Source organism: Triticum aestivum, chromosome 7A (assembly GCF_018294505.1).
Source record: "Triticum aestivum cultivar Chinese Spring chromosome 7A, IWGSC CS RefSeq v2.1, whole genome shotgun sequence".
NCBI lineage: Eukaryota > Viridiplantae > Streptophyta > Magnoliopsida > Poales > Poaceae > Triticum > Triticum aestivum.
The window spans coordinates 478,802,686-478,811,946 of NC_057812.1; the positions used below are offsets into that span (position 1 = coordinate 478,802,686).

Below are 9,261 nucleotides of genomic sequence, written 5' to 3' on the forward strand. Positions count from 1 at the left end.
CATTCATTTTGATGGCCGGCTGCGTTGCCGGCGAGGACAACTATTCATTTTGGAGGCTGACTGTGTTGCCGGCCGCTGGCTGATGGCGGCGATGGACGTGTAGACCGCTGGCCTGAACTAGGGCTTGGCATTTGAAACGTTCTTTTGGTTTTTTAAATAGACACACAGACAGAATGAGGCAAATAGATGCGGCCGCGTGCTGGGCGCACGGCCACCGCATCCCAGGACACGCCCGGACACGACCCCAAATCCCACCCCAAATGGACGAAATTCGGACAAAGCGGACGTCTATTTGGGGTCATGCGGTGGAGTTGGCCTTAGTCCTGATTTTGTTGATCACAAGTGACCGACTCTCACTACCGCCACTAAAGTACCGCACAACCAGAAAGCTTAAATCTTTGTCCTCAGATTCAGTGGAGCCCTTCACTTTCAACACAACCTCAAATTTCACAGGATCAATCACCACGATACCACGGATAGGACCTGTCAATTCTAGGTAGGGATCCTGCATGCACACAATGATTAGTTAACCGAGTAATGCTGATATATAGCCCCTCCTTAATGATTAATAAGAAGACGTGTATAAGTCCTCGTAAAAGTTAAAAAAATATGAGACATATATCAAGTGAAAGTAACTAGAACAATGGCAATTAGAAATATGTCGGTGACACAAAAATGACCCATGGGGCACAAAATTCGACATGAATTTGAGTTTGATCTTGAAGCATGTTAAATCTTGAGAACCCTTTAGATCTATAGAACCAGTTTAAATATATAATAAGTGAAGAGTGAAAATGTGCATGCATATGCCATGCACTATTGTTCCATAAAACTCCTCTATACCTGAAAACGTGCACCATAGTGACACCAGAGATGCACCAAAGATCATACTCAAATGCAAACTTTAGTCAACTTAGAAAACTACTTCCTCCGTTTCTAAATATAAGTCTTTGTAGAGATTTGACTACAAACTACATACGGATGTATATAGACATATTTTAGAGTGTAGATTCATTCATTTTGATCCGTATGTAGTCCATAGTGGAATATCTAAAAAGATTTGTATTTAGGAACGGAGGGAGTATATGTGGTGCAGTTTGGCCTCAAGGTTAGGTGCTTATATGATTCACAGCGAACATGAGCATATTAATTGCTTGTTAGCCAGAGAAATGCAAACTTTAGTCAACTTAGACTACAATATGAAGATGTACCAGAAAAATCTTGTGGGAAGCAACGAATTCGAACACAAACCTCCTGGTGGATGATTTGCCAGTTATCCTTGGTGCGATGGAAGATGATATTACGATTGTGATCCAGAGTGTCGCGTGCGGCGACGATGCCGAACACATGCAATGGCCATGCTAAATCCCGATGTAGTTCAGCAAGCTTGATTGAGAAGACGTTGAGAGTGTGCATGTAGGAGCATGCGAAGTCTCGTGGCCCAGGTGGTTCATCCGTGAAACGCATCGGGGGAATAAGCGCTGCATACATATATGCATCAATATAATGTATGTAGTCCGCAAGTTTGAAAATCTATTTACATGAACGAAATATCTAGGGTTAGGAAGAGGAAGTTAATTCTTTTCACTACAAGAAATCTGTTAATCCATGACGGAGATGAACCATCATAGGTGGGCACAAAACTGTCAGGGTGGACGTCCATGACGAATTTGAAATCCGTCATGTATATTGCGTCATAATTTCACCATGGTGCACTCCATGACAGATTACCAAAGTTGTCATGGATGTGATCCCCACCGATGACAGAAATGCACCATCATGGATGCCATGCCGTTAACATCGTTAACGTGCATGCCATGTCATCATCTGACGTGGGAGCCAACATGGATCTGAGATGGCAGTCCATAAGGTTATCGGCCCACTTAGGATTCTGGCCCAGTATTTTGGTTTCGGCCTATGTGAAGATTGGCCCAATGAGGGTTACAAGCCACTAGTTTTAGTTATGGCACATTTCATAATCGGCCCAATAATCTTATCTCAAACTGATGTCTTCATCCCATAAATTCTATCCAACAATATCCATAATTAACATTTTCATCCCTAAAAAATTAACATTTTCGTCACATCAGTTATTTTTTTAATAACTCAGGCCATATCACTCAACAAAAATAAATGACAAATGCCACCAAAATCAAAATGTGCACCACAAAAAATAAAATTGCAAATTACTCCCTAAAGCACTATGCAACCATTGCCACCCCCTTGTCATCACCCAGCGCTCGCCGGAGATCCTGCACATCCATCCCTCCATGGCCGCCCTTTTCCAATCTTAGCACACATCGACGCCATCTGTGTACACCAGATAAGCAGCGGTGGGAGGGGATGACGAGCATGTCATCGCCCCTATGCCATTGACCTCCAGCATGCACGGTGGATGGGGAAAACACTGACCGACGACGACATCGACCCCCGTAGTCCACAACACTGACCGCCGCCAGTCGAGATAGGAGGTCGTTGCAGTGATTGGCCATCGATGGCTGGGGCCACCACTACAAAGATCTACGCGACGGGTCAGCACATCTCCTCGGCATAGGGTCAACGAAGCCCCACGCCTCTTGGTGGCCCAGCGCGACGCCCCGCCGGTTGTTGGGGTGTCTGCACTTCATGGTGGCGCTCCTTCCCTTACTGCGGCCTCCGAGCTCCAAGACCTGCAAGGAAAGGGGGATGAATTGGAGAATGGGCAGCGGAGATCAAGAAGAGCAGGGGCTGGATAGTAATGAATTGATTTTGAAGGAGAAGAGGACGAGGGCGGCCTCGGCGCAGATGACGTCGGGATCACCATAGAAGTCTTCCTCCTAGAGGCCGGCGCAACGGGTCGACAAGAAGCATCGACGGCTGGGCCCTCGGTCGTCTGGCACACGGTGGTGGTCCGTTTCGGAACGCCGAGATGCGACCAGCGAGATGGGAGGCACTTGGAGAAGAGGCTAGGAGGAATGGCGGCTGATTTCTCGGCGGAAGAGGAGTTGGTGGGTGCGGGGGTAGGGGAGAAAGAAGATAGGATAGGGTTTGCACGCCATCCATCGGATCTTGGAAAATCGAACGGTTGAAATTGGCGATCCGTGGGCATGTTGGTTCGACCAACCAGAGGGCACGATTTCACTCAAGTTGGATCGCCCCTCGACTGAGAGGTATAATGGGCTTTTTCTGCTTTCAGCCCAACAGCGAGTAACTTTTACATTTTTGTTTCATATTTCCCAATAACTAAATAAGCTATACGTGTGAAGTAGTAACTTGCAAAAAATATCTTATGTACCCCAATACATTTTTACATTAGGTATGCTAAATATATGTTTTTAGGAGTTTCAAAAAAATCCAAATGATATATTTTTTCTATTGTTTAATGAACTTTCACATGTGTATTGAAAATCATTCCACTTCGAACTACATTTGTGTGAAAAAAGTTATATAATCTTTTGAAGTAGATATTCAAGTGTATATGTTTAGGTCATATCCCAAAATGGAACAATGTTTCAAAAGTTTTTGTGAAGAATTGAAACTTCTATTTGCAACCTATAGGGGGGAAGGATAATATATCTTAAAGAGATCAAAATCATGTAATTTATCATGAAATAACATAATGGGTGCATATGCTTGGCAAAATTTCTCCTCTTGAAACCATGATTCTTCCTCGAAGATGTTCCACTTTCCAAGTAGTGTACGCCATAAATTTTGTGAAACCTTCTCAAAGTTTTACCACACTCTCTAAGGATCATATGGTGACACCATGCCAGGTTTCGTGTGTTTTCAAACTTAGTTTAAATTTTATAGACTACAACATGATAAGCTACATGTTTGGGGTCGAGTCTTGGCACCCTGATGTTTGAAATTCCTCCTCTTTTCTTGGTTAAAGCCTAAACATAGACTCATTAACAAAAATAATAAATTTAAACTCCAAAAAGTGTGAAATGTTAACATGGATCATGTGATGCATGTAAATACACTTAATTTCTTAAGTATTGCAAACAAACTCCAAAAAGTGTGAAATGTTGACACGGAACATGTGATGGTGTATGTTGAGCGTAGAAAAAAATTCAATGTGAAACACTAAAGCAACCAACACTTCGCCTTGAAACCTGACACGTTCCCTCCCAAACCCACGATTCTTCCTTACATATGTTCTGGTTCCAAGTAGTGTACGTCATAACTTCTGTGAAACCTTCTGAAATTTTCATCACACTCTATGGGGATCATAAATATGATAACACCATATCAGGTTTCATGTTTTTCAGACATGGTATAAATTTTGTAAATCAAAAATGCCGATAAGCTACATGTTCATGGTCGAGTCTTGGCACCATGATGTTTGGAATTCCTCCTCTCTTTTTGGATAAGGCCTAAATATACGAAAAATGCCAATGGAGGCCGAGCTCCGGTGAGCTTGTTTACAAATTTTATTATCTCGGATCGTGAAAAAATCCAAATTTATTTTGTGAGCACACATGCACATGTACTATATATATGCAAAATTTCACATAATTATACGTTTACATTTGGCGTATAGAAAAAAGACAAATGTGCATTTTCAAATGGGCCTTTTACTTTTGTTATTGGGCCAGAAATTTGTTTTTTTTGTACAGCCTACAAATCACAACATTTTTCGACGAAATTGAACACATTCTTGCGGAATACATATATGATTCCATGTTTTTTTCATATTTTTTTGAAACTTTTAAACACACTTTTTCATATTTTCAAAATATCATGCTCACTGGAGCCCGGCCTCCAAAAATTGGCACCCCTAAATAAAGACTTATTAACATAGGTAAAAAAGTTCAGCCCATTTTTCCAACTTCCTAATGCACTCGCAATTCAAAATTGAATTATATCGGTTAAATGCCTAGAAATACACGTATTGACTTAAATATTGCAAACGAATGTTCAACGTGTTCTAAGAAAATGTTCAACATGTACTAAAAACTTATAGTTTAAAATCACTCTGGCATTTGAAGAAACATATTTATTTTTAATAGAAGTTGAGCTATTTTAACACATTTCTAGAATTTATATTAATATCACATAATAATTTTTTAACATACATTTTCATTTTTTAAAATATTTTTCTCTTAAAAAACACAAATGCATATACACAATAATTGTGTGCTTGTGGTCGTGAATGAATGTACATGATTTTAAGAAACTTTTTGAATTTTTTCAGTTCACTTTTTTTGTATTTTTATCATTTTCACTTTACTTTTTTAAAAATACATGTGAACTTTATCAAATAGTCATTATACATTTTTCGTATGCACACATAACTTTTTTTGATACACCTTGACAAGTTGCCAAGTGGGAAGGTGCTAACCGCTTAGAATTCGTGTCTCGTCTTCGTGTTCTATTCATGTGATGTTCTTTTTTTTAATCAAAACATGCGGCATACTCCTATAGAATTTTCACATGTACTATAATATATATATTTTGTCCTGTAGCAGTTTCAATAATTTTAGAGATTATTTAATATTTTCTATGGTTTAAATGCATTTATGTGTGGTTACCAGAGGTACTGCCATTTTCATGTATATGTAAGTCAAATAAGGATTAAACATTTCAAAAAAGATATTTAAGGAATTATTTTTTATTTAGCTCATATCTTAGAAACAGATAAAAATGTCAGAAGATACTTGGGGATAACTCGAAACTTCTATTTGCAACCTATTAGAAAAAAATGATAATAATATCAAAATACAATAGACAATTCTTATAAATGGGCATGGAACAATGTTATTAATTCATTAGAGGGACACGAAAATTTAGGAGATTTCATGAATGTTTGCTATACATTGACGTTAAGTTGTACATTACATAACTATTGTTGCTTTTTCGCAAAAGAAAAAAACATATTGTTGCCTACGCGTGAAATGTACTATAGAAACTAAAAAAACATGGCTCGTTGTACATAATAATTTGGCTCATTGGAACGTAGAGTTCAGTGCTATGTGGTTCAAATCCCCGTTTCAATCACCTTTTTAAAAACTGAAAAACTTGGCCCATTTTATCTATAAGAACTTTTTTTGCGGGTCATTATCTATAAGAACATATAAAAGCATTTAGGTGTGTGTGTGTGCGCGCGCGCGAGAGGTCCCTAGTTCGATGCCTTTAGCTGCTTCTCCTTTTTTTAATTTAAAGATAAAGACTTTTTAAAGAAATCATACAAATTTTCTCTTTGAAAAAAATACTTAACGCGGCCCAACGCCGGGACGGCACACGCAACAGCAGCATTCCGTTTTCCTAAAAAAAGCATCAGAAGGCCCATCATGTTTTTCTGTACAAAAAAAAACTTAGAGCAGCCCAACGTCGGGACGACACAACAGCAATAGTTCTTTTTTTCCTAAAAAAGTAGTAGTCCTTTTTCCCCTAAAAAAGCAACGTCGGGACACACTGCAACAGCATTAGGTTTTCCTAAAACAAAGCACTAGAAGGCCGGATGTGACAGTTTGAACAACTTAAAAAAACTAAGGCGGACATATGTGGGTAGAACACATGTGACACATCAGTATGAGCCATCCATGACGGACTGCTTGGTGTACAGATGGTCGATTCATGACGGTATCCGTGACGGTACATCGTAAGGGCGCCAGTGTAGTTTAGTTTGTTCTCATCTCATTAATCCGTGACGGATCTCATGACGAACCAAACAAATCCGTCATCAATCATGACGGTTTCTGAGAACGTCACCAAAAATCCGTCATGGATTAACACATTTCTTGTAGTGTTTTATACTTACCTGTGTCCTCAAAGGAGCCGAAATAGCCAGACCATCGCTCCTCCCAGCGATGGCGGAACTTGGCAGCCATGTCGGCCTCGTAGTCCTCCTCGCCTGCAGCTTCCACCGCCGTCCTGCCTCTCATCTCCCCGGCTTCGGTTGTCTTCCTCCTCAAGTACCCCGCCCCCGGTTCCATGTCGGAGTTGCTCCTCGGGTGAGCCGCCTCCTCATGCAGCGTCTTCAGCCTTCCACTCTCCTCGGCCCTCGCGGTCTCCTCCCTCATCTCTGCCATCAACCTCTTCAAGGCCGGATCGATCGCCGCCCACGTACGTAATCGTAACCGCGAGGAACTAAAACCTAGCCTTCTCACCAGGTACGTTGCGTGGACGGAGTCCGATAACCGAACTCTTAGAGCATCTCCAACAGGCGCGCTAAACAGGCGCCGCGCCACAAAATCGCCCGTTTTAACGCGCACGCAACCCGGCAGATGGCTCCAGCGGACGCGCAATAACCGCGCGCGTGGTATAAGTAGTTGGGCGCGCGCGTGGAAGCGGTACCTCGCGCGGTGTATTTGCGGCGCCCGCTTCCGCGCGCGGCACACTCGACGCTCGCGCTGCGCGCTCTTCTTCTCTCCCTCCAAAGCCCCGCGCGCGCCGGCGCCGGCGACCCGCACCCATGGACGCACGCGCCGGCACCCCGTCCTATAGCCGCGACCCCCCCCCCCCGCCCCGCTGCCGCCGCCACAAACCCTAGCCCGGGTGGCGTTGGCCTCACCGCCGCCGGAGCTCCTCCGACGAGCGGCCTCGCGCGCGGCCTCTTCATGCCGCCGCGAATGACCTCGGCGGCGGGTGGCGTCGCGCCGGCGCTGGCCCGAGCCGCCGCCCCCTCCTCCTCAAAGCTCCCCAATGCGGCGCGGCTAAAGAAGGGCAAGACATCGGCGAAGAAAAACAAGGTGGCGGACTGCTCCGGCACCTCCAAGGCGAAGAGGAAGAAGCTTACGGGGCGTGCGACGGGCGCGGCGGCTGCCGAAGCGCCGGCAAGCTCACTCGTTGAGCCGGCGGCCGGCGCGCACAACATGTTCGACGAAATGCCTCCAAGGTAAAAAAAATTCTAACTTTTCATTTTTTTTGTTATTTTTTGAATGCATTCGTCACATATAGATAGCTTATTTGCATTGTGCAAAAAAAATTGTAGTCTCAATGATGATTCATACATGTCAACGATGGGTGTTGGCTCCAACAATTCGTATTGGTCTCAAACCAATGACATGCATTTTGAAGACCATGAGTTCGAGGTGGACGAGGAGGGTGAGGGCATTGTCGACGCACCGAAAGGAAGAGCGGGCAATTACACCAACACCGATGACATCTTACTATGCAATACTTGGTTGCAAGTGTCGAGGGATCCATCCGTTGGAGGCGATCAAAGTAGAGATGCTTATTGGAACCGGATGAAGGAACACTTTGATGCTCGCAACGTGAGTGGAATTGACCGCTCCAACCGATCACTTAGGTCCCGGTGGTCGACAATCAACTCAGATTGTCAAAGATGGGCGGCTTGTCAAAAGGCGGTTGACAAGTTGAACCCAAGTGGCACAAATGAGGACGATAGAGTAAGTGCCATTTCATCTTACATGTTGGTGCTAAACTTGCTTTGTTTTGCTTGTTGTTGGTGCTAACTTGCTTTGTTTTCATGTAGTTCAACATTGCGCAAAACTTGTTCAAAGAAGAGGAGAGGAAAACCAAGAAGGAGAAGATCAAGAAAGGAAGGGTCTTTACTTTGCCTCATTGCTATGATGTGTTGAAGGATGATGAGAAATGGAAGAAGCGTGAAGATTTGGATGATTTGCATTTGAGCGACAAACGGAAGCGAACAATTAAGTTGGATGATGATGATGATGAGGATGATGCATCAAGTGATGACGGCAAGAGAAGCCCTACACCCAACTCGGTTTCATACTCGAAGCCAAAGCGACCGGATGGGTGCAAGAAAGACCAAACCCAAAAGAAAAAGAGGAAAGGAGATGATGAGCTCAAAAATGCTATGGAAGCTATTGTGAAGGCAAGAAAAGAAGCCAACGAGGTGAGGAAAATGGCAAGGACCCAAGATGTCGCGGCCGGGGAGAGGAGGTTGGCGGCCGAGGAGAGGAGGGTGGCGGCCGAGGAGAGGAAGGTGACCAATGAGGAGCGAACTAGATTGTTGGAATGGGAGAAGCACTTGTTCTTCTTGGACACCACTAACCTCAATGCGGTGCAAAAGAAGTATGTCAATCTTGCCCAACAAGAAGTCTTGATCCATAAAAGAGCCATGGTTCGTGCAATGGGTGGCGGTGGCCTCGGCGCCATGGGTGGCTTCGGAGGTACCGTGGGCGGTTTAGGTGCAATGAGAGGCATGGCTGGCTTTGGAGCACCCCCCCCCCCCCCCGATGCTATGGCCACGATGGAAGGCATGAGTTTTGCTTCTCTCATGGGAGACATGGGTGCACCTCCGGCCGCCATGGGCGAAATGTCTTTCGATGAGCCTCCTCGCACACATTCCCA

General features: G+C 44.0%; 1 pseudogene; it reads right to left on the reverse strand.

Moving 5' to 3' along the window:
• Positions 1-7,004, reverse strand: part of LOC123153413 (uncharacterized) — a 150,957-nt pseudogene extending 143,953 nt beyond the window's left edge.
• Positions 7,005-9,261: the final 2,257 nt, after the last annotated feature.